General features: G+C 40.2%; 1 non-coding gene across 1 annotated transcript; it reads left to right on the forward strand.

Annotated features, from left to right (window-relative positions):
* The first annotated feature begins 21,789 nt into the window (after positions 1–21,789).
* On the forward strand, positions 21,790–21,862 carry TRNAG-CCC (transfer RNA glycine (anticodon CCC)). The gene has a single exon. It is a non-coding gene; the product is annotated as a tRNA-Gly (tRNA).
* Positions 21,863–22,736: the final 874 nt, after the last annotated feature.

A 22,736-nucleotide genomic window follows, 5' to 3' on the forward strand; every position in this document is an offset into this window, starting at 1 on the left:
AGAACAGGGAAACCTGGCGTGCTGTAGTCCATGGGGTTACAAAGAGTCAGACATGACTGAGCGACTGAACAAGAACAAAACCAAGGACAGGGACTTGAGGACCTGAATCACTTTTGGTGCCAAACGAAAACTAGATACTCTTTCCTTAGTGAGAATGGGGACCAAATTAAAGTTGAATGATGACCAGAGATAAACGTTAATACTGCCTATTAGACATCTTGACATCAATAAAACCATCAGCATCAGAAAAAAAATAGACTAAACGAGATTTTAAAGGTTAGCTCCTCTGCATTGCCATGCACTCATTATGTAAGCATATCTTTTGATTGCATCATGCATCCTCCTTCCTGTCCCTGCTCCAACACCAAAGGAGCTATCCCTGGAAAGAAAGGTTGGAGGTATCTCAAAGCCAGATCATAACAGTCTCCAGCTACACACACACACACACACACACACACACACACACACACACACGTACTCATAGGGAGACAAGATCAAAGCTCTAGTTGCAAGAGGGGTGAATTTTAACTTGTATATGAGTATGAAGGGAAGAAGGTATTTAATATGCAGCATTGTAAAATATTGAAAAAATCAATTTTGTTTTATGCCCCAATAATATGAGAGTAAAGAATACTGAGATATCCTAATTTTATATCTTCTACTGTTTTAAAAAATACTTTTATTTATTTATCTGACTGTACCAGATCTTAAGTTCTGGCATGTGGGAGCTTTAGCTATGGTATGTGAACTCTTTGCTGTGGCCTGTGGGATGCAGTTCCCTGACCAGGGATTGAACCCAGGCCTCCTGCATTGGGAGTGTAGAGTCTTAGCCACTGAGCCACTATGGAAGTCCTGATTTGTGGTCTTTTCTAAACCAACTTCATCACTGCCTTTCAAATGGGGTACATTCAAGCAAGGCAGCAATGTCTCAGGCTTAGAAACTAAGAAAAATCTCTGAAAACTAAAGATCAGTATACTTTTTAAAACAAAAGTATTGAGATACACTACATACACCCTACGTTTCACCCATTTAAAGCTCTCTCTGGTTTTGTCTGATGCTGATGGCTTTTGTTCATACTGAGATGTCTACACAGGTGGGATTCGTGTTCTTCTCTGGCCAGTGTTCAACTTCAACTTGGCCATATCTCACTGAGGAAAGGGTAGCCTAGGTTTGCTTTGTACCAACAGTGGTTTGTGAGCCCCAGGTCCCCGGGTTTGGAACCTCATTACTTTGCAGTTCTAGAGAAACAAACAACTCAATGTCTTTTAATATTCTCAAAAAGTTGTACAATCATCACTGCAATCATTTTAGAACATTTTTATCACCCCATAAAGAAACCTATGCACATTAACAGTCATCTCTACTTGCCCCGATTCACCATCTTCAACCTAGGGCTCTGAACACCACTAATCTACTTTCTTTCTCTATAAATTTGTCCATTCTGAACATTTCATACAAATGAAATCATATGAGTTTTTTAGTTCGTGTTTCTTTCTCTTACTATATTGTTTTTAAGGTTCATACATATTGTAGCATATATCAATATTTTATTCTTTTTATGTTGACAAGTAATATTTTACTGCATGGACAAATCACATTTTACTTATCCATTTATCAGTTAACAGACATTTGAGTTATTTCTACTTTCTGCCTGTTATGAATAATAATGATATCAATATTCATGTACCAGTCTTTATGTGGATATACATTTTTATCTCTTGTGTAGATACCTAGGAATAGGATTGCTAGTTCACATGATAACTCTGCTCTTTGCATTTTAAAAAACTACTAAGCTGCTTTTTAAAGTAGTTGTACAATTTTTGCATTCCCATCTGCAATGTATGTAGACTTCAATTTCTCAAGTCCTCATTAATAATTTTTACTTTTTAACTATAGCCATCCTACTAGCTATGGACTTATATCTCATTATAATTTTAATTTGTATTGCCCTAATGACTAAAGATCGAGCATCTTTTCATGTGCTTATTTGTGATTTGTATTCGTTTTTTGAAAAAATATCTACTAGATTTTTTGCTTATTTTAAATGGAATTATTTGTCCAGTTTACCTATTTAATAAGTTGTAAAGTGCTAAATTAATTTCCTGTTAGGTAATCTTTCTTTTCTTACCTGTACTTTTGGTGTTGTATCTAGGGAAATGCTGTAACTCAAAGTCAAAAAAAATTACTCCTCTGCTTTTCCTAAGAGTTTCATGGATTTAGCTCTTACGTTTAGCTCTCTTTTTTTCTTTTTTGGATGATGTAAGTTAGTGAGCCAGTTTTATTCACTTGCGTATTGACATCTAGTTGCACCAGCACCATTTGCTGAAAAGATCAAAAATGAAAGTGTTAATGGCTCAGTCATGTCTGACTCTTCGTGACCTCCATGGACCAAAAGCTGCCAGGCTCCTCTGTCCATGGGATTCTCCAGGCAAGAATACTGGAGTGGGTTGCCATGCCCTTCTCTAGGGGATCTTCCCAACCCAGGGATCCAACCTGCGTCTCTTATGTCTCTTGCATTGGCAGGCAGGTTCTTTATCACTAGCGCCACCTGGGAAGACTTTGAAAAAATTACTCTTTCCCAACTGAAGCATCTTAGAACCCTTGTCAAAAATCAGTGCACCACAAATGTAGATTGTTTCTGTACTCCCAATTCTATTTAACTATTCATTTATGCCAGCGATATACTATTTTAGATAATATAGCTGGAAGTAAGCTTCCAAATCAGGAAATATAAGTAATCAAATCTTTTCTTCTTTTTAAATATCTTTCGGCCATCTGTGAGTGAAAAGTGAAGTCACTCAGTTGTGTCTGACTCTTTGCGACCCCGTAGACTGTAGCCTACCAGACTCCTCTGTCCATGGGATTCTCCAGGCAAGAATACTGGAGTGGGTTGCCATTTCCTTCTCCAGGGGATCTCCCACATTGCAGGCAGACGCTTTAACCTCTGAGCCACCAGGGAAGCCTCCTTGCATATCCATATGAATTTGAAGATTGTTTCTCAATTTCTGCAAAAAATTCAGATGGGATTTTGACAGGGTATGCATTAAACCTGTAGATTAATTTGGGATGTGTTCATCTAAGATAATATTAAGTTGCTCAATCCATAAACTTGGAATGTCCTGTTTATTTAGGTTTTCCTTACTTTTTTTTCAACAATATTCTGTAGTTTTCAGCGTTGAAGACTTGCAACATTTTGTTAAATTTATTTCTAAGTACTTATCCTCTTTGATGCTAAGCAGAATTGTTTTCATTGTTTCATTTTCAGATTGTTTGTTACAAGTATATAGAAATACAATTTATTTATTATTTCAGCTGTGCATCTTACAACAATGCTGCTGCTGCTGCTGCTGCTAAGTCGCCTCAGTCTTGTCCGACTCTGTGCGACCCCATACACAGCAGCCCACCAGGCTCTGCCATCCCTGGGATTCTCCAGGCAAGAATGCTGGAGTGGGTTGCCATTTCCTTTTCCAATGCATGAAAGTGAAAAGTGAAAGGAAAGTAGCTCATTCGTGTCCGACTCTTTGCGACCCCATGGACTGCAGCCTACCATGCTACACTCCCATATTAGTTCTAGTAGCTTTTTAGTGGATTCTTTATGGTTTTCTATATATAAAATTATGTCATCTATAAATAGGAATAGTTTCACTCTTCCTTTCTAATTTGATGCCCTTTTTCTCTCTCTCTCCCCTACTCCACCACCCCAATTGCCCTGGGTAAAGCTTTCAATACAATGTTGCATAAAAGTTTAGACGTCCATGTCTTCTTCTGATCTTGTAGGTGGAAAGCATCCAATCTTTCAACTATTAGGTATGAGGAGTGCTTGTATGTTTTTCACAGATGCTCTTTATCAAATCTTTTGCATTCAAAATAGCCATAGTTTTCTTTCCTCATAATTTTTGTCTAGTTCCGGTGTATAGAGTAAATCTGGTCTCACAGAATTAATTGGGAAGGGTTCAATTCTCTTCTTTTTTATTAAAGAGAAGGTGGTTTCAGTATTCTTTTCAAAATGTTTTATAGATTTCATTGATGCCATCTGGACCCACGCTTTTCTTCATAATAAGGTTTTAAATCACTAAGTCATTTTACTTGTTATGTATCTATTTAGATTTTTTGTTTCTTCTTGAGTTAGTTTTAGTAGTCATAGAAATTTGTCCATTTTCTCCCAGTTATATAGTATTTTGGCACTAAGTTGCTTACTGTATTCTCTTATAATCATTTTTATTTCTGTAAGGTTGGCAGTGATTCATTCCTGAGTTTATTAAGTTGAATTTTCTCTTTTTTTATTGATCAGTATTTCTTTGCGTGACATCCTATTTCTATCTAGGATCCTTTCATTTCATCCTGAAGTACTACTACCTTTTTAATTTTTCACCTTTCACTACCTTTTCAAAATTTTTCAAGTTTGTTATCAATGAGTTCTCTCAGTTTCCATTTATCTGGAAATATCTTTAATTCTCTTTCATTTTTAAAATATTATTTTGCTGGATACAGACATCTTGGTTGATTTTATCTTTCAACATTTTGAATATGCCATCCTATTGTTTATATCCCCCATGGTTTCTGATGAGAAGTCAGCATTTAATCTTATTGAAAATCCCTTATATATCACGAATCACTTTTTTTCTTGACATTTTTTTCTCTCTCCTCTTCTTCTGGAACATCTGTTATTTTGATATGCTTGATGGAGTCCCATGGGTGTCTGAAGGTGTTTATTTTTCTTCATTCTTCTTTCTTTCTGTTCCTCAAATTAGGCAATTTCAACTGAACTGTCTTCAGGTTTTCTGACGCTTTCGTTTGACATTTCACATAAGCTGCTGAGCTGCTCTAGTGAATTTTCTATTTCAGTGTTTGCAATTTTCAAATCCAATTTTTTTACAACTTCTCTTTATTGATATTCTTTCCTAGTTGAGACTCTGTTACCATACTTAGTTTTAATCCTTTAGAAATGATTTCTTTTGATCCATTAAACATATTATGAAACCTATACAAAGTTTGATCCTTAATTATTAAATATTGATTCAGTGCTTGAAAAGTGAAAGTGAAAGTCACTCAGTCATATCTAACTCTTTGTGACCCCATGTACTGCAGCCTGCCAGGCTCTTCTGTCCATGGAAATTTCCAGGTCAGAATACTGAAGTGGATAATGGTTCCCTTCTCCAGGGGATCTTCCCAACCCAGGGATCGAACCCAGGTCTCTTGCATTGCAGGAGGATTCTTTATCATCTGAGCCACCAGGGAAGCCCAAGAATACTGGAGTGGGTACCCTTAACCAAGACTAGTATCAGTATTATAAAAAACAGTGAATTCATTCATGATTGTACAATTGGAAAGCCATATGCTGTCCAAGCCGCTCAGTCATGTCCGACTCTTTGAGACCCAGTGGACTGTAGCCCACCATGCTCGTCTGTCCATGGGATTTTCCAGGCAAGAGTACTGGAGTGGGGTGCCATTTCCTTCTCCAGAGGATCTTCCTGACCCAGGGATTGAACTCAGGTCTCCAGCATTGTAAGCAAGGCGCTTTACCGTCTGAGCCACCAGGAAGTCCTATTAGAGACATTACCCTTCAATACCTCTGATGTATTTGCCCCTCACCCTTTTTGCCTACATACATAACGAGTTCCTGATAGGTCAACTAAGATTTTAAGATGTTTATATAAACCACATGGAAGTGAGTGATTCCTTCTTTGTTCTCCAATATATTCTTTGATTCTGCCTTTCAAAAGGTTTACTACTGCTTAGCTCTAAGTTAGTAAAGATCAAATTGCCATTGTTGTTGTTTAGTCGCTAATTGCTATTTAGTTGTTTAGAATGCCCCGCTCTTTTGTGATCCCATGGACTGTACCCCGCTATGTTCCTATATCCATAGGATTTCCCAGGCAAGAATACTGGAGTAGATTGCTGTTTTCTTCTCTAGGGAATCTTCCAAACCCAGGGATCAAACCCACGTCTCCTGCATTGGCAGGCAGATTCTTTACCACTGAGCCACCAGGGAAGCCCAAAGATAAAAAATATAAGATATCAATACTTAAAGAAGAAGGAAAATAAGCAATAGAGATATCGGTGGATTATAAAAATTGAATCACTTGGCAATTTAAAATAAAGGATTATCTGAGGAAATTGCATCATATTATGGATAGATAGATAGATCACCCTTGTCTTCTCTAGCTTTTGACATCTTATCTTACACAAGTTGCAGACAACTTCTTAATAGAAGAAATAAATCCTGAGTGAGGACAAAGTAATATTGTTCTGTGTATACTGTCTCTGTCAAACGTCATAGTATTATTTGTGAGAGGGTGTCATTATGGTTTTCTATGATGCTGTACTCACAAGATTAAGTTGTCTCCTGAGTACATTAAATGAACCTTCAAAAACTCCATATAGACAACCATGATTTTATTTACATTTTTTAAACTTCTACAGCTGTTTCAACCTCCTTATGAAGTAAGTGAAAGTCGCTCAGTTGTGTCTGACTCTTTGAGACCCCATGGACTACACAGTCCATGGAATTCTCCAAGCCAGGATACTGGGGTGGGTAGCCTTTCCCTTCTCCAAGGGATCTTCCCAACCCAGAGATTGAACCCAGGTCTCCTGCATTGCAGGTGAATTCTTTACAACCTGGGCCACAAGGGGAGCCCAAGAATATTGGATTGGGTAGCCTATCCCTCCTCCAGCGGATCTTCCTGACCCAGCAATCAAATCAGAGTCTCCTGCATTGCAAGCAGATACCAACTGAGCTGTCAGGGAAGCCCAAAATTCCATTTAATTTTAACCTAAAAGAATTCACAGTTCTTTTAAACATGAAATACCACTATGTCTCAAACATGGCTTCATATAATAACTACGAATAAGGGAGACAATTACTTATTTCAATCCTGAGCTAAATCCTCCAGGTACCACCTTATAAAAACCATTAAAAAAAAAAAAGACCACTGAAGCCATATACTGGTAGGCTTAGGGAATTACCAGGTTTTTCAACTTTCCAATTCCAATCTCATTTCTACTCAGTTTCCATATTACTGTCTTTGTAACTATTATATACCTCTTACCATTCCTTTTAGAATGATGACTCCTGTGGGTGATGTATCAGCTATTTTGCTTGCTTATTGATTTAGAACTGCCTTTTAGATTAGCTACTAGGCTCCACTTTCAGTAGTTATGGTCTAGGAATAATACCACATACTACTCTAACGTTTTTGTATGCTGTTGCTATATTAGCTTTCTTACAGTGGTTTTAAATCTATCACATATCTTCTCAGAACGTTTCAATAACTCACCACTTCTTACTGCACCAAACCAGACCCTCTGTGCCTTCCAAAGGGTTCAGATTCATGGCTGGACTCCAGTAATACAACCTATGGCTCACGCTAATAACACACATTACCCAAAGCAGATAAAATGGCCTTCCATTATCCTCTCCTGACTAACTGTAATACTATTCTTCATTTATGGTCCAGCTTAAAATAACCCTCTCTTTGTTACTCTATAAATAATGTTGTTAATATCATTGCTGTTGGTGTGGATACTTGGGTAGAGTTTTATCTACCAGTGATGAATAAATATGGTGACTATAAAATTTATTGTCCAAACCAGGACACTTTTGAAAGTGAAGAGATTGCAATTATTGATACACCTAGACGAGAGGCCCAAACCAGAATGCTTTAGGTAATCTAGTACTGTTACAAGCCGTCATTTTATAAGACAATTTTCATATATAATTTTAAGAATAATACGGAACCTCTGTAAATCAGAAAATTATTTACCAAATTATAACTCTACTTTGGGCTGAGATTTAATTACCAAGGAAAAGAAAAAGCTGTTATAATCTTAAAAACTTAAATAAATGCAAACCTGGTTTTAAAAACAGCTATTTCTCAGCCTATATGTTTCCTGCCTGGCTCATCACAATAAGTCTTTTAAGTGAACGTGAGAGTCATTCAGTCGTGTACAACTCTTTGTGAGTCCATGGACTATACAGCCCATGGAATTCTCCAGGCCAGAATACTGGAGTGGGTAGCCGTTCCCTTTTGCAGGGGATCTTCCCAACCCAGGGATCAAACCCAGGTCTCCCACGTTGCAGGCGGATTCTTTAGCAGCTGAGCCACAAGGGAAGCCCAAAAATACTGGAGTGGGTTGCTGCTGCTGCTAAGTCGCTTCAGTCGTGTCCGACTCTGCGCGACCCCATAGACGGCAGCCCACCAGGCTCCGCCGTCCCTGGGATTCTCCAGGCAAGAACACTGGAGTGGGTTGCCATTTCCTTCTCCAATGCATGACAGTGAAACATGAAGGTGAAGCCGCTCAGTCATGTCCGACTCTTCGCGACCCCATGGACGGCACCCCGCCAGGCTCCTCCATCCATGGGATTTGCCAGGCAAGAGTATTGGAGTGGGGTGCCATTGCCTTCTCCAACTGGAGTGGGTAGCCTATCCATTTTTCAGTGGATCTTCCCAACCCAGGAATAGAACCAGGGTCTCCTGTACTGCAGGTGAATTCTTTACCAACTGAACTATCAGGGAAGCCCTGGTCTTTTAAGTAGGTAAGATAAATTAAATATATCAGCAATTTCTATATTAATGTGGATATGGTTGGCAGGTTTTTAAAATTTTTTTATAAACTATTGGGAAAGTTGTGCTACTTTTATTCTCATCTCATAAAATTTAGCTGCCCAGAGAAGTTCTTCAAAGTTTATCTCATGACCAAAGTTGAATTAGCCAAATGTTAATAGAAATTTATAAACTCTTAAAGGTTAATTCAATTAATCAAAAGTAATCCAGTCTATTTGGTCTGTTTAAGTTTTAAAAGACTGATAGAAATCTCTCCTTAATTGGTATTGAGATGTTAAGCACTGTTACTTGAAATAATTCCTTTAATTTGTTTCAATCACATGGATAATGCCTGTATGGCTTCCTTTGCCAAAGCCACTCATCTTAGAGAATTCAGGAAAAAGAAGGAAAGGCTTCACATGAGGCACCTACCGGAGTGTTTCCGTGAAAAAAGACATAGTAAAGGAACATAGTACTATACAGCCAGTGATAGCCCAAGAAGGAAGACTTCACCTCTTTAAGGAGAATAATCAGGAGAAAAACCAAGAAAGAAGTGATGGCCTTTGTTATGTGCCAATGGCCCCTCTAATAAAAACCACGTTAGTAATAATAATAATGTTAAAACCGGTCAATCCTAAAGGTAAACAACCCTGAATATTCATTGGAAACAGTGATGCTGAAGCTGAAGCTTCAATATTTTGGCCACTTGATGCAAACAGTTGACTCATTAGAAAAGACCCTGATGCTGGGAAAGATTGAAGGCAAGAGGAGAAGGGGGTGACAGAGGATGAGATGGTTGGATGGCATCCCTGACTCAATGGACATGAGTTTGAGCAAACACCGGGAGTTGGTGATGGACGGGGAAGTCTGGCATGCTGCAGTCCATGGGGTCACAAACAGTCAGACACGACTGAGCAACTGAAAAACAACTATATCAGGTAATACTAAACCTTCAGAGTTTCTTTACACCATACCTAATTATCGTCTGAAATTCTGCTTTATCAGTTCAGTACCTGGAGACTACCTTGATCAACAACTATTTTAATAAGCTGATGGAAATGAGTTAGTGAGAACACCACAGAACACCTGTTTACACAGCTCTTTATAAACAGTATACATGATTACATGCCCTTAAGCTTATTCAGTCCCTACCCAGAAGGGATATATTTTGCAGAAGTTATATGACTCTGATGTAAAACTAGTTTAAGATGTTTTATACATAGCTAGAGAATTCCTTTTACTGTTACTCAGGCACTGTGCAGTGTCTGTATTTCTGTAATGTGCTCTGTTCTCACTGCCTTTCATGTTCTAACAGAAAACAAATTTTCCCTGTTGTGGATGAAATGATCAGGTGAGAAACACTGTCAATTTAGCATGAAAGGATGGAAAATGTTTTAAAAGGTTTAGCTTTTAAAAGCCAGTGCTTTATATTCCTCTGGCATGTTGCACAAATTTTCAGGCATCCCCAGAGGAGAGGCGTTTACCTGGAGCCTCTTCACGCAGATTCATTTTCATTGAATGCAGCCGAGCAGAGACACCATCAGTTCTTTTTGCCAACACCTTGGCTTCATTACAAAGGAGCCGAATCACAAGCCTCAAATGCCTCAAAGAGCAGACGCCTCTCTCTTCTCAAGGCAACCACTTTCTTTCTTTGCTCCCAGCAAAGTTAACTGCAATGATACAACATTCTATGAAATTCAACCAGCACCTACCTTCTGGACTCAAGTGTGTTACCTTGGAGTTTGGAAATCTCGACTTTGGTCCTACCTCTTAGTTAGAGATGGAAGAAATTAGCAACCAGAAAAGGGAGCCGAGATGGCAATCACTGTAGGAGCCTACTCCCCACTACCTCCCCCATCCTTTTCTAAATTCACGCTGATCGAAGAAAGAGCCGAAGTAATCATTATCAGAATTTACTTTTGTTACGGCCTTGGGAATGGTGAGAGTCTTAGGAAGGGATCTGCATATCTGTTCTTGAACTCTGAAGAACTGAGCAGTACCGCTATGTTCTTTAGACCCCTGAGGTTGCCAACTATGAGCTGAATGTCATGGGTCCAACCGTGTCACACCCTAGGGATGTGGCGGCCAGAGGAGCAGGAGGAGAACCCCTGTTGAGGGGAGTGTGGTTCCATCAGGGCAGGAGGCAAGTATCTGTGGAGAGCAAAGGGCCAGCCTGGTACTCCGCACGCACCGCCACCCCCCACCCCCCAAGAGGACTGCATACAGGATTCTTAGATGGCCTACTCGCTGGAAGTTGGGGCTCTCGACAGCTCTGCAGAGGGTGTTGATGGTGACCCAGGCACTAACCATGGCTCAGTGAGATGCCAGGGACTCAGTTCAGTTCAGTCGCTCAGTCATGTCCGACTCTTTGCGACCCCATGAATCGCAGCACGCCAGGCCTCCCTGTCCATCACCATCTCCCGGAGTTCACTCAGACTCACGTCCATCGAGTCCGTGATGCCATCCAGCCATCTCATCCTCTGTCGTCCCCTTCTCCTCCAGCCCCCAATCCCTCCCAGCATCAGAGTCTTTTACAATGAGACAATTCTTCGCATGAGGTGGCCAAAGTACTGGAGTTTCAGCTTCAGCATCATTCCTTCCAAGGAAATTCTAGGGTTGATCTCCTTCAGAATGGACTGGTTGGATCTCTCAAGAGTCTTCTCCAACACCACAGTTCAAAAGCATCAATTCTTCGGCATTCAGCCTTCTTCACAGTCCAACTCTCACATCCATACATGACCACAGGAAAAACTATAGCCTTGACTAGACGGACCTTAGTCAGCAAAGTAATGTCTCTGCTTTTGAATATGCTATCTAGGTTGGTCATAACTTTTCTTCCAAGGAGTAAGCGTCTTTTAATTTAATGGCTGCAATCACCACCTGCAGTGATTTTGGAGCCCAAAAAATGAAGTCTGACACTGTTTCCACTGTTTCCCATCTATTTCCCATGAAGTGATGGGACAGGATGCTATGATCTTAGTTTTCTGAATGTTGAGCTTTAAGCCAACTTTTTCACTTCCTCTTTCACTTTCATCAAGAGGCTTTTTAGTTCCTCTTCACTTTCTGCCATAACTAGGACCAAAATATTCACACTTCGACACACTGCCCTGTCTGAGAGCACTGGCGCTTTTTGGCACTGCCTTCCCGTATGAAGAGAATAATCTGCAAGAGCCACTGGCCAATAGGCAACATAGGATGAAAGAACCCACATTAGCAAAACGTGTTCTCATAAATACTCAGACATTCAGAACAGAATCCAGCAGCAAGCTCTTCTGAGGGTTTCAGGACCCTGATCTACTGTGGTTTGCCTGACTCCAATCCCCCCTCCCTTGTGCTGCTGGACGCTGCTCCACCGGAGGTCTCTGTCCCCGAAGAAGCTTAGAAATGAAAGCCACAGGCTGCTTTTGAGACTAAGGAGATTTCACTAAGTAGCCTCTTCCACCATCATTCAACATCCCAGCCTCTGCAGCCTTCCGTGATCCATTCATTACTAAGCACCTATTCGGTGCCAGGCACTGAAAGTAAAAAAGTGAAAGTCGCTCAGGCGTGTCTGACACTTTGCGACCCCGTGGACTATACAGTCCATGGAATTCTCCAGGCCAGAATACCAGAGTGGGTAGCCTTTCCCTTCTCCAGGGGATCTTCCCAACCCAGGTCTCCTGCACTGCAGGCGGATTCTTTACCAGCTGAGCCACAAGGGAAACCAAGAATCCTACCGTGGGTAGCCTATCCCTTCTCCAGAGGATCTTCCCAACCCAGGAATTGAACTGGGGTCTTCTACATTGCAGGCAGATTCTTTACCAACTGAGCTATCAGGGAAGCCTTTCTTCTAGAGGCAGAAGCACACAACAAATACACCAACAAATAAAACACCTCTATGTGGTGACAAGAGCTATGAAGGAATGAATACAGCTCTGTCAGTCGGGTCTGACTCTTTGCGACCCCCTCAACTGTAGCCCACCGGGCTCCTGTGTTCATGGCATTCTCCAGGCAAAAACACTTCAGTGAGTAGCCATTTCCTTCTCCAGGGGATCTTCCTGACCCAGGGTTGAACCCGGAACTCCTGCGCTGGAGGTAGATTCTCACCGTCTGAGCCACCCGGAAAGCCCTTCTACAGCTCTGAGATAGAGAAAAGCACTGGGGCTTGGATAGATTGTCAGAGGAGGTCTCTCTGAGTAGCTGAGATTTAAGCTGAGCCTAGAAACATGAGAAGCAACCAGCCCTTGGAAACGTGTATGTGTGTGCGCGCGTGAGAGAGAGAGAAGGATGTGGTGGGGTGTGACAGAGGTGTGATGCTATGCAGTATTTCCTACAGGAAAAAGAGTTCAGTTCAGAAAGGAAAACTGTACCTGAATAGCAGAACTAGAGAGATGGTGTAAGATGAAGATGAGAAGGTTGACAGGGCTCATGTCATTGTACCCATGACAGTCTGGGAGAGACATTTGTTTCACTCTAGGTATAAAGAAGACCACTGAAGGGTTTTAATCAGGGGAGGAATAAGATTAGGATAAATATTTGCTGAGTAAAGGAGGACAGGAAGGAATGAGTGGATTCATCTCCTCCCAACCCCACAGTTTACCGTAGTCTGTGCCTCCTGAGTCCTATCTCTTGCCACTCCCTCTTCTCAGTATTACTGTCTTTTCATCACCACTTTATGCAGTGTGAAAGCCAACCCATTTTTCTCCCTTATAACTCACTTCTTTTCACATTCAGACCTCACTGCGGGAGAAGAGGCATGTGCCAACATAGAGATACCCATTGAAATATATGGAGACACACTGAATTGCTTGCTGACTTTTGCATTTGATAAAAAAGATGTTTCACAGTTTGCTTACTCTCAGCAGCTGGTCTCCTCCCAAGTTGTGAGAACACTTATCTACCAGAATGGAAATTCCGTGGGAGCAGGGCCTGCATCTTCTCTACTTCAATTCTGTGTGCAAATATGTTACCTAGCTCTGCAAACTCAGCAGAAGTGTCCAATCTGTGCTCTTTGCCTGCTGCCAGGCAAGCTCACAGCCTCCAGCAATTTCCTAACACCTCTCTTAGGAAAGAGAAACAAATCTTCTTATAGCTGTTTTTAATTGGTAAATAAAATTGAAGACCACCAATGACCTTTGTGGGCCTCCCAAATAGCACAGTGGTAAAGAATCCACCTGCCAATGCAGGAGACTCAAGAGAGGCATAGACTCTATCCCTGGGTGGGGAAGAAATGGCAACCGCTTCCAGTATTCTTGCCTAGAGAATTCCATGGACAGAGGAGCCTAGCGGGCTACAGTCCATGGGGTCACAAAGAGTCAGACACGACTGAGCACACGTGACTGAAGAGGCATGCACACAAACACACGCAATGGCCTATGTAAGTACCAAATTTCCCTAGAAAAGCATTGGGGAGGACCAATGTTGCCTGAGAAAAATACCTTCCCTCTCCCGCAGGGAAAGGGTTCAGATCTACCCAGAGCATTTCTGGCTTCAAGATTTTTTTTTTTTTTTTTTTGGACCCAAGTTTGTTTCACACGGTTGGCATGGAAATCTCAACTGACTATAACCTTTCTGCATTTTTAAAGCATCAAAGGTCTGACCTTGTCTTTCCACAGCCCGAGAGAAAGCCTTATGGCTTCCATCTAAAACAGTTCTTCAGGCAGTGCATATTTTGCATAAGTTAAATGGTTAATGGGCTGCTCAAGGGTTGTATAATGTTCTGCTTTTGTTTGTCTTCTCTTTATCCTTTTTTCTATCTCCTCTAGGTGATTCATCAGGCATACTTCTTGAACCAGCTGTGAAAGATTAAGAAATGTTATTTGCATTCAAGGGAAGAATTCTCAGGCAAGGAACAATCTGCCTGTTGAATACATTCATGTAAATAGAACAAATGTTTTAAAGCTGAGCAAAATGAAAGCAAGGGGCACATGGGAGAAAAAAGAAAAAGAAAAACTACCTCTCAGCACAAACCATGCAGAACTTTGATCATGACTTCAAATGAGACTAGATCTCACCATGTGTGACAAGGCTCTGGATCCAGGATTTCTGCAGCGCTGAGAAAAGTTCAAGCAGCACCAAGCCTTCCCCTTTCTGCTTTCAACCAGGACAATGATAAATATACTCATCATTAATAATCTTAAACCTTAAGGTATGATTCTAACAATTAAAGACCACATTAATTGGGTGTCAAGCACTAACTATACCTGTCAAACACTGAGTATACTAGGTTCTTCATAAACATGATCTTAACTTTCCAATAGCCCTACGTCTCTTTATAATGGTTCCCCAGGTGGCTCAGTAGTAAAGAATCCACCTGCCAAGGCAGGAGACTCAGGTTCGATCCCTGGGTAAAGAAGATCTCCTGGAAAAGGAAATGGAAACCCACTCCAGTATTCTTGCCTGGAGAATCCCATGAACAGAGGTCCTGAAAGGGTCAGACACAGCCTAGTTAATAAATACTCACATGTTTTCAACAAACGAACAATCTGATTCAGAAAGGATAAGTGATTTGCCCAACAGTCATCTTGCAAACTGGGGTATTTTGATCAACCAGTTAAACTTCTCCAGACCTTAGTTATTTGTTGCTGTGAGGTTTTTTTGTCTTTTTCATCTGAAGAACGCAGAGTCAGAATAGGTGATCTCTAAGGTATTTTTTAACTTGGCCGTTGTTTTGTTTGGCAGGTTCTCTCAGCTCTGCAAGGTGAGTTGTCTCTCTGCCATTTGAGTTCTAGCAAATCAGTTCTGCTGCCCCATTCACTGGGCAAATAAGAAAGAAAGAAAAATAAAGCACGTGATGTAAGGGAGGTTTCTTCAAACTATGACTTCTGGTAGCATAACATCTGGGCTTCCCTGGTGGCTCAGACAGTAAAGAATCCGTCTGCAATGCAGGAGACCCTAGTTCGATCCCTGGATCAGGAAGATGCCCTGGAGAAGGGAATGGCACCTCACTCCAGTATTCTTGCCTGGAGAATCCCATGGACAGAGGAGCCTGATGGGCTACTGTCCGAGGGGTCGCAAAGAGTCACACACAACTGAGCGACTAACAGACCCACACATACGGCATAGCGCTAGGACAGTGTCAGTATTGAGCTCTGGCTACAGTATCAGCTGGTGTTTGACTTCGGTCAACTTGCTTATTCTTAATTTTTCACTTAGTTCAACACTGACTCTGTCCCAAATAATCAAAATCAGACACAGACCAGAAAAAAAAAAAAAAAATCATTTACTTTGCCTTTCTAGTTCCCTCCTCCTTGCTTTGCTTTCCAAGGGAATCTATAAACCACATGTGGACATCTTTGTTCTCAAAGCCGAACTTTAAAGAAAATTACAGAAAGGAATATACAATTTGGCAAATTTAACTGATCAAATAGAATTTTTGAATGATCTTTGAAATTCACTTGAAAGGTGATAAAAATGTGAGGTTACAAATGCAAGGATGAGGCTGAACGAGTTCAGCTCTAGACTTTAAGAGGACTGTATAGCATTCTGATCTGCTTTCCACTCATAAGCAGCTTTAGGAGAAAATGGCAATGTACCAAAGAACAAAGAACAATGATGAAGTGTTGGCTTTTTTTTTATATCTATAAAAGTAGGAATAAACTATTTTAAATAATGGAGAAAAGGAAGGTTACCCACTGCAGTATTCTGGCCTGAAGAATTCCATGGACTGTATAGCCCATGGGGTCGCAGAGTCGGACACGACTGAGTGACTTTCACTTAAATGTTAGGTTTTTAAATTTGTTTTGTTGTATGTTTTATTACATTTATGGAAGAACTTAGACGCCACATGGAAGTAAATTATCATGCAAATCCCACAAACTCCCATGGAAGAGGAAATTTTTATTTTATTGAAATTGAGAATAATTCACAGTCTCAAAGATTGGAGATTAATCTTCGATTTGCTGAAAGCTTCTTCCATAGCAACAGAAGAACTTTGTGTCCTACAGCTTTGGGTTCAGACTTGCGGTTGAGTTTTGTTTGCCAGAGTTCAGGATTGGGTCAGGGTAGAATCAAAGCCCAGTTCCTGCTCAGTAACCTTAGCTTTCTCCCATGAACTCTGTGCCCTCTGCCTGTCCCTTCCACCACAGTTTTTCTTTCTCGTGAAAGCAGTCTGGCTAAATAGCTATCAACTAATTACTTTATACTGTAGAAATACAGCTGAATGGTACAAATAATTCAAGAAGTATATAAAGTCTCTTAAATGGAAACTCATTTTAAGATATCCTAAAAGTTTTAAGATTTGTTCCCAGGTATTTTAATAAACCTTAGAATTCCAGTTCAGAAGCTTATATCTTTTTTTAGTTGGAAATCACTTCAAACTTAGAGAAAGGCTACGAGATATTAGAAAGGACCCTGATGCTGGGAAACATGGATGGCAGGAGGAGGAGGGGATGACAGGGGACAAGGTGGTTGGATGGCATCACTGACATGAGTTGGAGCAAGCTCCAGAAGATGGTGAAGGACAGGGAGGCCTAGTGTGCCACAGCCCATGGGGTCACAAAGAGTCGGAGGCGACTGAGAGACTGAACAACAACAAGGTCTTACTACCTCCCTGTCTCTGGCAAAACTAACTCTAAGTGAAGTCAACTCAGAGGAAAGCACAGAGAGGGAGGAAAATTACTGGTGGTATTTTAAAGTCATATTTAAAGTTTATCCCTGGATTTATCAGTTACATGAGCCAACATATTCTTTTCAATTAAAAAAGGAAATAAGAATAAAAATAGTACAAAGAACACCCATTAGTAAGCAAGCACTTTTAGTAAGATTTGTATATTATTAACATTTTATCCCATAACTTCTTTATTGTTTACTTTTTCTGTCCCTGTCTCTCGAAAGAAGATATACAAATGGCGAACAGTACATTGAAAAGGTGCTCAATGCAAAGGGAAGTGCAAATCACATCTGTTAGAAAAGTTGTTAGCAAAAACCATGGGATTGATGCTGTAGGGCATATTTACCTTCCCACTCTTGTTGGTGGGAATGTAAATTGATGCAGCCAGTATGGAAAACAGTATGGAGGTTCCTCAAACAATTAAAAATAGAACTACCATACAACCAAGCATTTTCACTTCTGAACATATATGAGGATAAAACGAAATCAATATCGTGAACAGATATCTGTACCCCGATGTTCACTGCAGCATTATTTACAGTAACCAAGATACACAAACTAAGTGAGCATCAGCAGATGAATAATTAATGAAGACGTGGTGTGTGTATATATATACACACACAGAGACAATGAATATCATTCAGCTACAGAAAGAAGGCAATCTCGCCATTTGCGACAACGCACGTGAAACTTGAGGGCACTGTTCTAAGTGAAATAAGTCAGACAGAGACAGACAAATACTGAATGATCTCACTTACATGTGGAATCTAAAAACATCAAACTCATAGATACAGAGAGTAGATTGGTGGTTGCCAGGGAGAGGGTAGGGAAAAGTTGGTCAATGGTACAAACTTTCAGCTATAAAATGAATAAGTTCTGGGGAATCTAATATACAGCATTATAATTGTAGTTAACCATGCAATAGCAACAACTTTATTGGGTACTTAAAAGTTGCTACGAGAGTAGATCTTAAAAGTTCTCATCACCTCCCAAAAATGGCAACTAAGTGAGATGATATATATGTTAACTAATTTTATTGTGATAATCATTTATCAAATATTCATGTATATCAAATCATCACCTTGTACGCTTTAAACTTACACAATGTTACATGAAAAAAATTTTACTTCATGAGGTGAAGATAATTTCATATATAACATATCTGGATTAACCAATCTTTATTTCTTCCTGGGATGAGGAATTTACACTTCATTTTGGAAATAAAATCAAAGTTCCATAAGACAGTTTTGTATTTGGACTCCTGATTATTAATTTCAATATTTTTTCAAATGAATTCCCTCTGTTCAGTCATTAAAAGTAATGATTCCTCTCCATACATAATTTCTAAATCATTTAAATTAATTCTTTGGAGAAAAAAATCTCCCATAAAAGTGATAAGGGTGTCCCCCATACATGAAACTATAAAGGACTTTCTAATTAAAGCGTGAAGCATGCACACACATTTGAAACCACTTTATATTAGTGTTCTAATTATCTTGGCTATTAACGATGCTGACCCAAATAATCTATAAATATAGTGTAGACAGATAAGCATTATATTTAATTTAAAACATAGCTTAAAGTAATCCATTGAGGAAAAAAAGAACTCTAGAGTCTGGATAGGTTAGCGTTATCTTCAAGTCATCAAATTATGAAACAACAAAAAGTTAAAGAAAACTTTATTGAGGGTAATTTGTACCTTTCTCTCCAATTCCAGGAAAAAGATCCTTCATCAACTTTGGTTTAGTATCTGAAAAATGACTTTTGACTTATCTTGTAAATTTCAATGATATGGGCCATCTGCTCTATGTGATAGTATAAAGGTGGTGATTTATTCCAGTGCCTTTATCATATGAATAAAACGCAACTCAGATTTGCATCAAAAAGCAAAACCAAAATTAATTATACAGTGAGATGAATAAAAACACAAATTTTCTAACATCTTAATGAAGTAGAAGTAGGCCTCCGCTGATTACGTTTCAAATCAGATTCAAGTCAGGTTAACTGGGGTTTTTATAACTTACATGAAATTAAAACAAAAAAGTAAAAAAAAATTCTAATGAGATTCTCCAACAGAATTATCTGTCAATATATGCCACAATCACTAAGTTAAAACTAGATGCAAATAGTCAAATAAAAATCAACTCATTTTAAAAGTACCAAATAATCTGGGAATAAGCTGAAAACTCTGATGAAAACATTGGGTGCCACTCCGAAAAGGAAATAAGGAGAGAGAGAAAAGCAAGAAAAGGAACTGTAATTGAAAGGAGAGATTGCTTTACACTTTTCTGAACATCCAAGGAAACTATGGTTTTGTTTCTTTAACTTGCTGCTGCTGCTGCTAAGTCACTTCAGTCGTGTCCAACTCTGTGCGACCCCATAGACGGCAGCCCACCAGGCTCCCCCTTCCCTGGGATTCTCAGTGTTTGAGATTGCCAGATTCTCCAACTACCTGCAAGTTTAATACAATCAAGTCACAAGAAATACGTGTTTGGCAATTTCTCCTAAATTTTGGAAGTCAACAAGCTAAATGAAGTCAATTTAGTGCTTTCATCCTGTCTTTTCTCCCTGTTTATCTCTAGCACTACTTCTCTTTGCATCTCCAGATCAAAGAAACGAGTAACTCCAGGAACACGGAGGCGAATTATTGATTCAGTGCTAACCTCATAAAGGGAGTCTCTAGGTAGTTTATAGATCATCTAATTAAAAAATCACTTTTGGTTGAAGTTCAATGACCTTAGATTTTCAAGATTTAATATGCTTTCTTTAGTATAAGATGACAACTGATATATTAAGAGGTCATCCGTTTTTGAGTTGCAGATGGATACACACCTAAGTCGTATTCATGAAATACTACTTACTTTGGGGAAATGGCAATCTCAGTAGCAAATTAAACCAGGGCTCGTGAACAATAATTTTCTCAGCATCTTAGTTTTCTTCAGTAAAAATAATGCCTAATTTCTAAACTTTGTTTGCATTAAGTCAGATATATTCACATACAGATTTAGAAGATGGAATGGTGCTGAACTCATAGTAAACCTTTATACATATTTCTTGAATTTCAATATCTTGGTCTCATTTGTTGCTTTATTAATCTTGTATGAAGCTGGAAAAAGAATACATTCTTTTTAAAAATAGATAAGCAGGTTTGAGAGACAAGTTTAAGACTATTCTTTAGTTCTTTAAGATTTTAGAACAAAAAAACTAGCCTAAACCAGAGGCCATGGAATTATTATTATTTGTTGTCATTGCTGTTTTTCTTAAAGGGGGGGAAATCACGTCTGAGACCCAAAACTAAACACCAAAGTCACTAATGGCCACACAGAGTTCAAATTCTGCCAACAGCTTGCCTAATTTACTGAGAAATGCCTGCTCAGAATGGCCCCAACAACAACCACCACTGTACAGCCAATAAAGGTGCAGGCATGAACTTGTCGCTGGAACTTGTCGTTAAAATAAAGTGCTTGTGGAGGAATTCTTCACCTTCTTCCACCACAAAGACAGAGAGTGAGCATCAGCCGTAAAACCACACAAAGACAGAGAGTGAGCATCAGCCGTAAAACCAGTGATGCAGGCAAGCAGAGGAAACTGGCATCTTATCCTCTGGCTACACGTCGCTCAGCCAGGTATTTGCCAGTCACCTCTGTTATCCTGTTTGGGGAAAGAGAATCTGAGAGTAGATGGAGATGACAGGACAACGTGAGTGCTCTGCGAGAAAGACAGAGCCATACTAAGTAGCTGGGTTTGAGGATTCTTGCCAACATTCCACTCGAGACATTCCTTTAGATAAAGGATTCCGGCACCAAGATGATAGTGGTGTGTAGGGAGAGGTGAAAATAAGAGCAGCAGAATGTGCCAAGGTGGAGGGGAGCATAGCGAAGGTCGGACACGAGGTCCTCCTCCCCAGGTGGCCTCTGGAGAGTCCATGCACATGTCTCAGTGCAAGAACCAGCTATTAGGTACCTTCCATCCATGTGCCGCAAAGCCCAGCCAACACTCACTGAGACATGAAGAGCCATAACCAGCCCACAAGAAGACTGCATCCTTCTTGGTTAATTAAGATGTTTTCCATTTTCCTCCTCCCTACACTGCCCTCAAACACACTGAAGGAGCAGAGCTATCACCACAAAGGGGAGGAAGGGAACGTATGAAAGAGCAAATGAAATCCCTCTACCTTCCCCCAGACATATAAACCTGACAATAGTCACAGACAGGTCTCACTGCACTTGAAAGAAGAGTTTTGTATACAGTGGAATATCACACATGAATCTTGAAATATATGTGCAGAGGCAAAGGATGAAAAACGGATAAAAAGTCAGGACAGTCTTAAAGAACAAGAATAAAAAAGAACTGTGGTACTCACCTCACACTGTGCACAAAGATTAATTTGAGAGAGATTACAAACATAAATGTGAAATGTCAAACAATAAATCTTCTAGAATTAGATTGTTTGTCAAGGTGCCTTGGGGGTCTGCAGCAAACTCAAATGCCATCAGATATTTTACACTGATGAGAGAAACAGTAATACAAACTTCTGTCAGACCCTTCACAAACTACCCACTCAAGGCACTCATGTTCTCAGTGTTACATTGTGCTACATTTTATTCCACCCATACCTTTGCAAAACCAGGTGCTCAGTGGTAGCTACTGGGACTTCCCTGGTGGTCCAGTGGCTAAGACTCTGTGCTCCCCATGCAGGGGACCTAGGTTCAATCCCTGGTCAGGGAACTAGATCCCACATGCTGCAACTAAGAGTTTGCATGCCACAACTAAGACTCAGCATAGCCAAATAAATAAATTTTTAAAAAGAACAACAAAAAAACATAAGTATTGTGTGAAAATTAACATGGATAGAGTATGAAGGTATTGGTGTCCAATAAGTTTCCAAGATTTGAGGAGTTCTGAACAGTAATAGGCATATACCCCACTAGTAAATAATTAGGGTATTGAAGAATAAAATAGAAATACTATTTTTCTTTTAGTTAAGTCACGTCAGTTGTGTCCGACTCTGTGTGACCCCATAGACGGAAGCCCACCAGGCTCCTCTGTCCTTGGGATTCTCCAGGCAAGAACACTGGAGTGGGTTGCCATTTCCTTCTCCAATGCGTGAAAGTGAAAAGTAAAAGTGAAGTCGCTCAGTCGTGTCCGACTCTTAGCGACCCCATGGACTGTAGCCTACGAGGCTCGGTTAATTTATATTATTGCTTCAAACACGTACTAGGATTTCGGACATGGGCTTCCCAGGTGGTGTGGTGGTAAAGAATCCACCTGCCGATGCAAGAGACACAGGAGTTGCAGGTTCAATTTCTGGGTCAGGGAAGATCCCCTGGAGGAGGAAATGGCAACCCACTCCAGTATCCTTGCCTGAGAACCCCCATGGACAGAAGAGCCTGGCAGGCTGCAGTCCACAGGATCATAAAGAGTCAGATACCACTGAGCAACTGAGCACACCACACACACACATGTGATTTGGAACATAAATCCTTATTGTTTGGTTCAAGCATCCTCAGTCAGTAAGTCATGTCTGACTCTTTGTGACCCTACGGACAACAGCCTGCCAGGCTCCTCTGTCCATGAGATTTCCCATGTAAGAGTGGGTTAT

The sequence above is a fragment of the Ovis aries genome, chromosome 26 (genome assembly GCF_016772045.2).
Source record: "Ovis aries strain OAR_USU_Benz2616 breed Rambouillet chromosome 26, ARS-UI_Ramb_v3.0, whole genome shotgun sequence".
NCBI classification, from domain to species: Eukaryota; Metazoa; Chordata; class Mammalia; order Artiodactyla; family Bovidae; genus Ovis; species Ovis aries.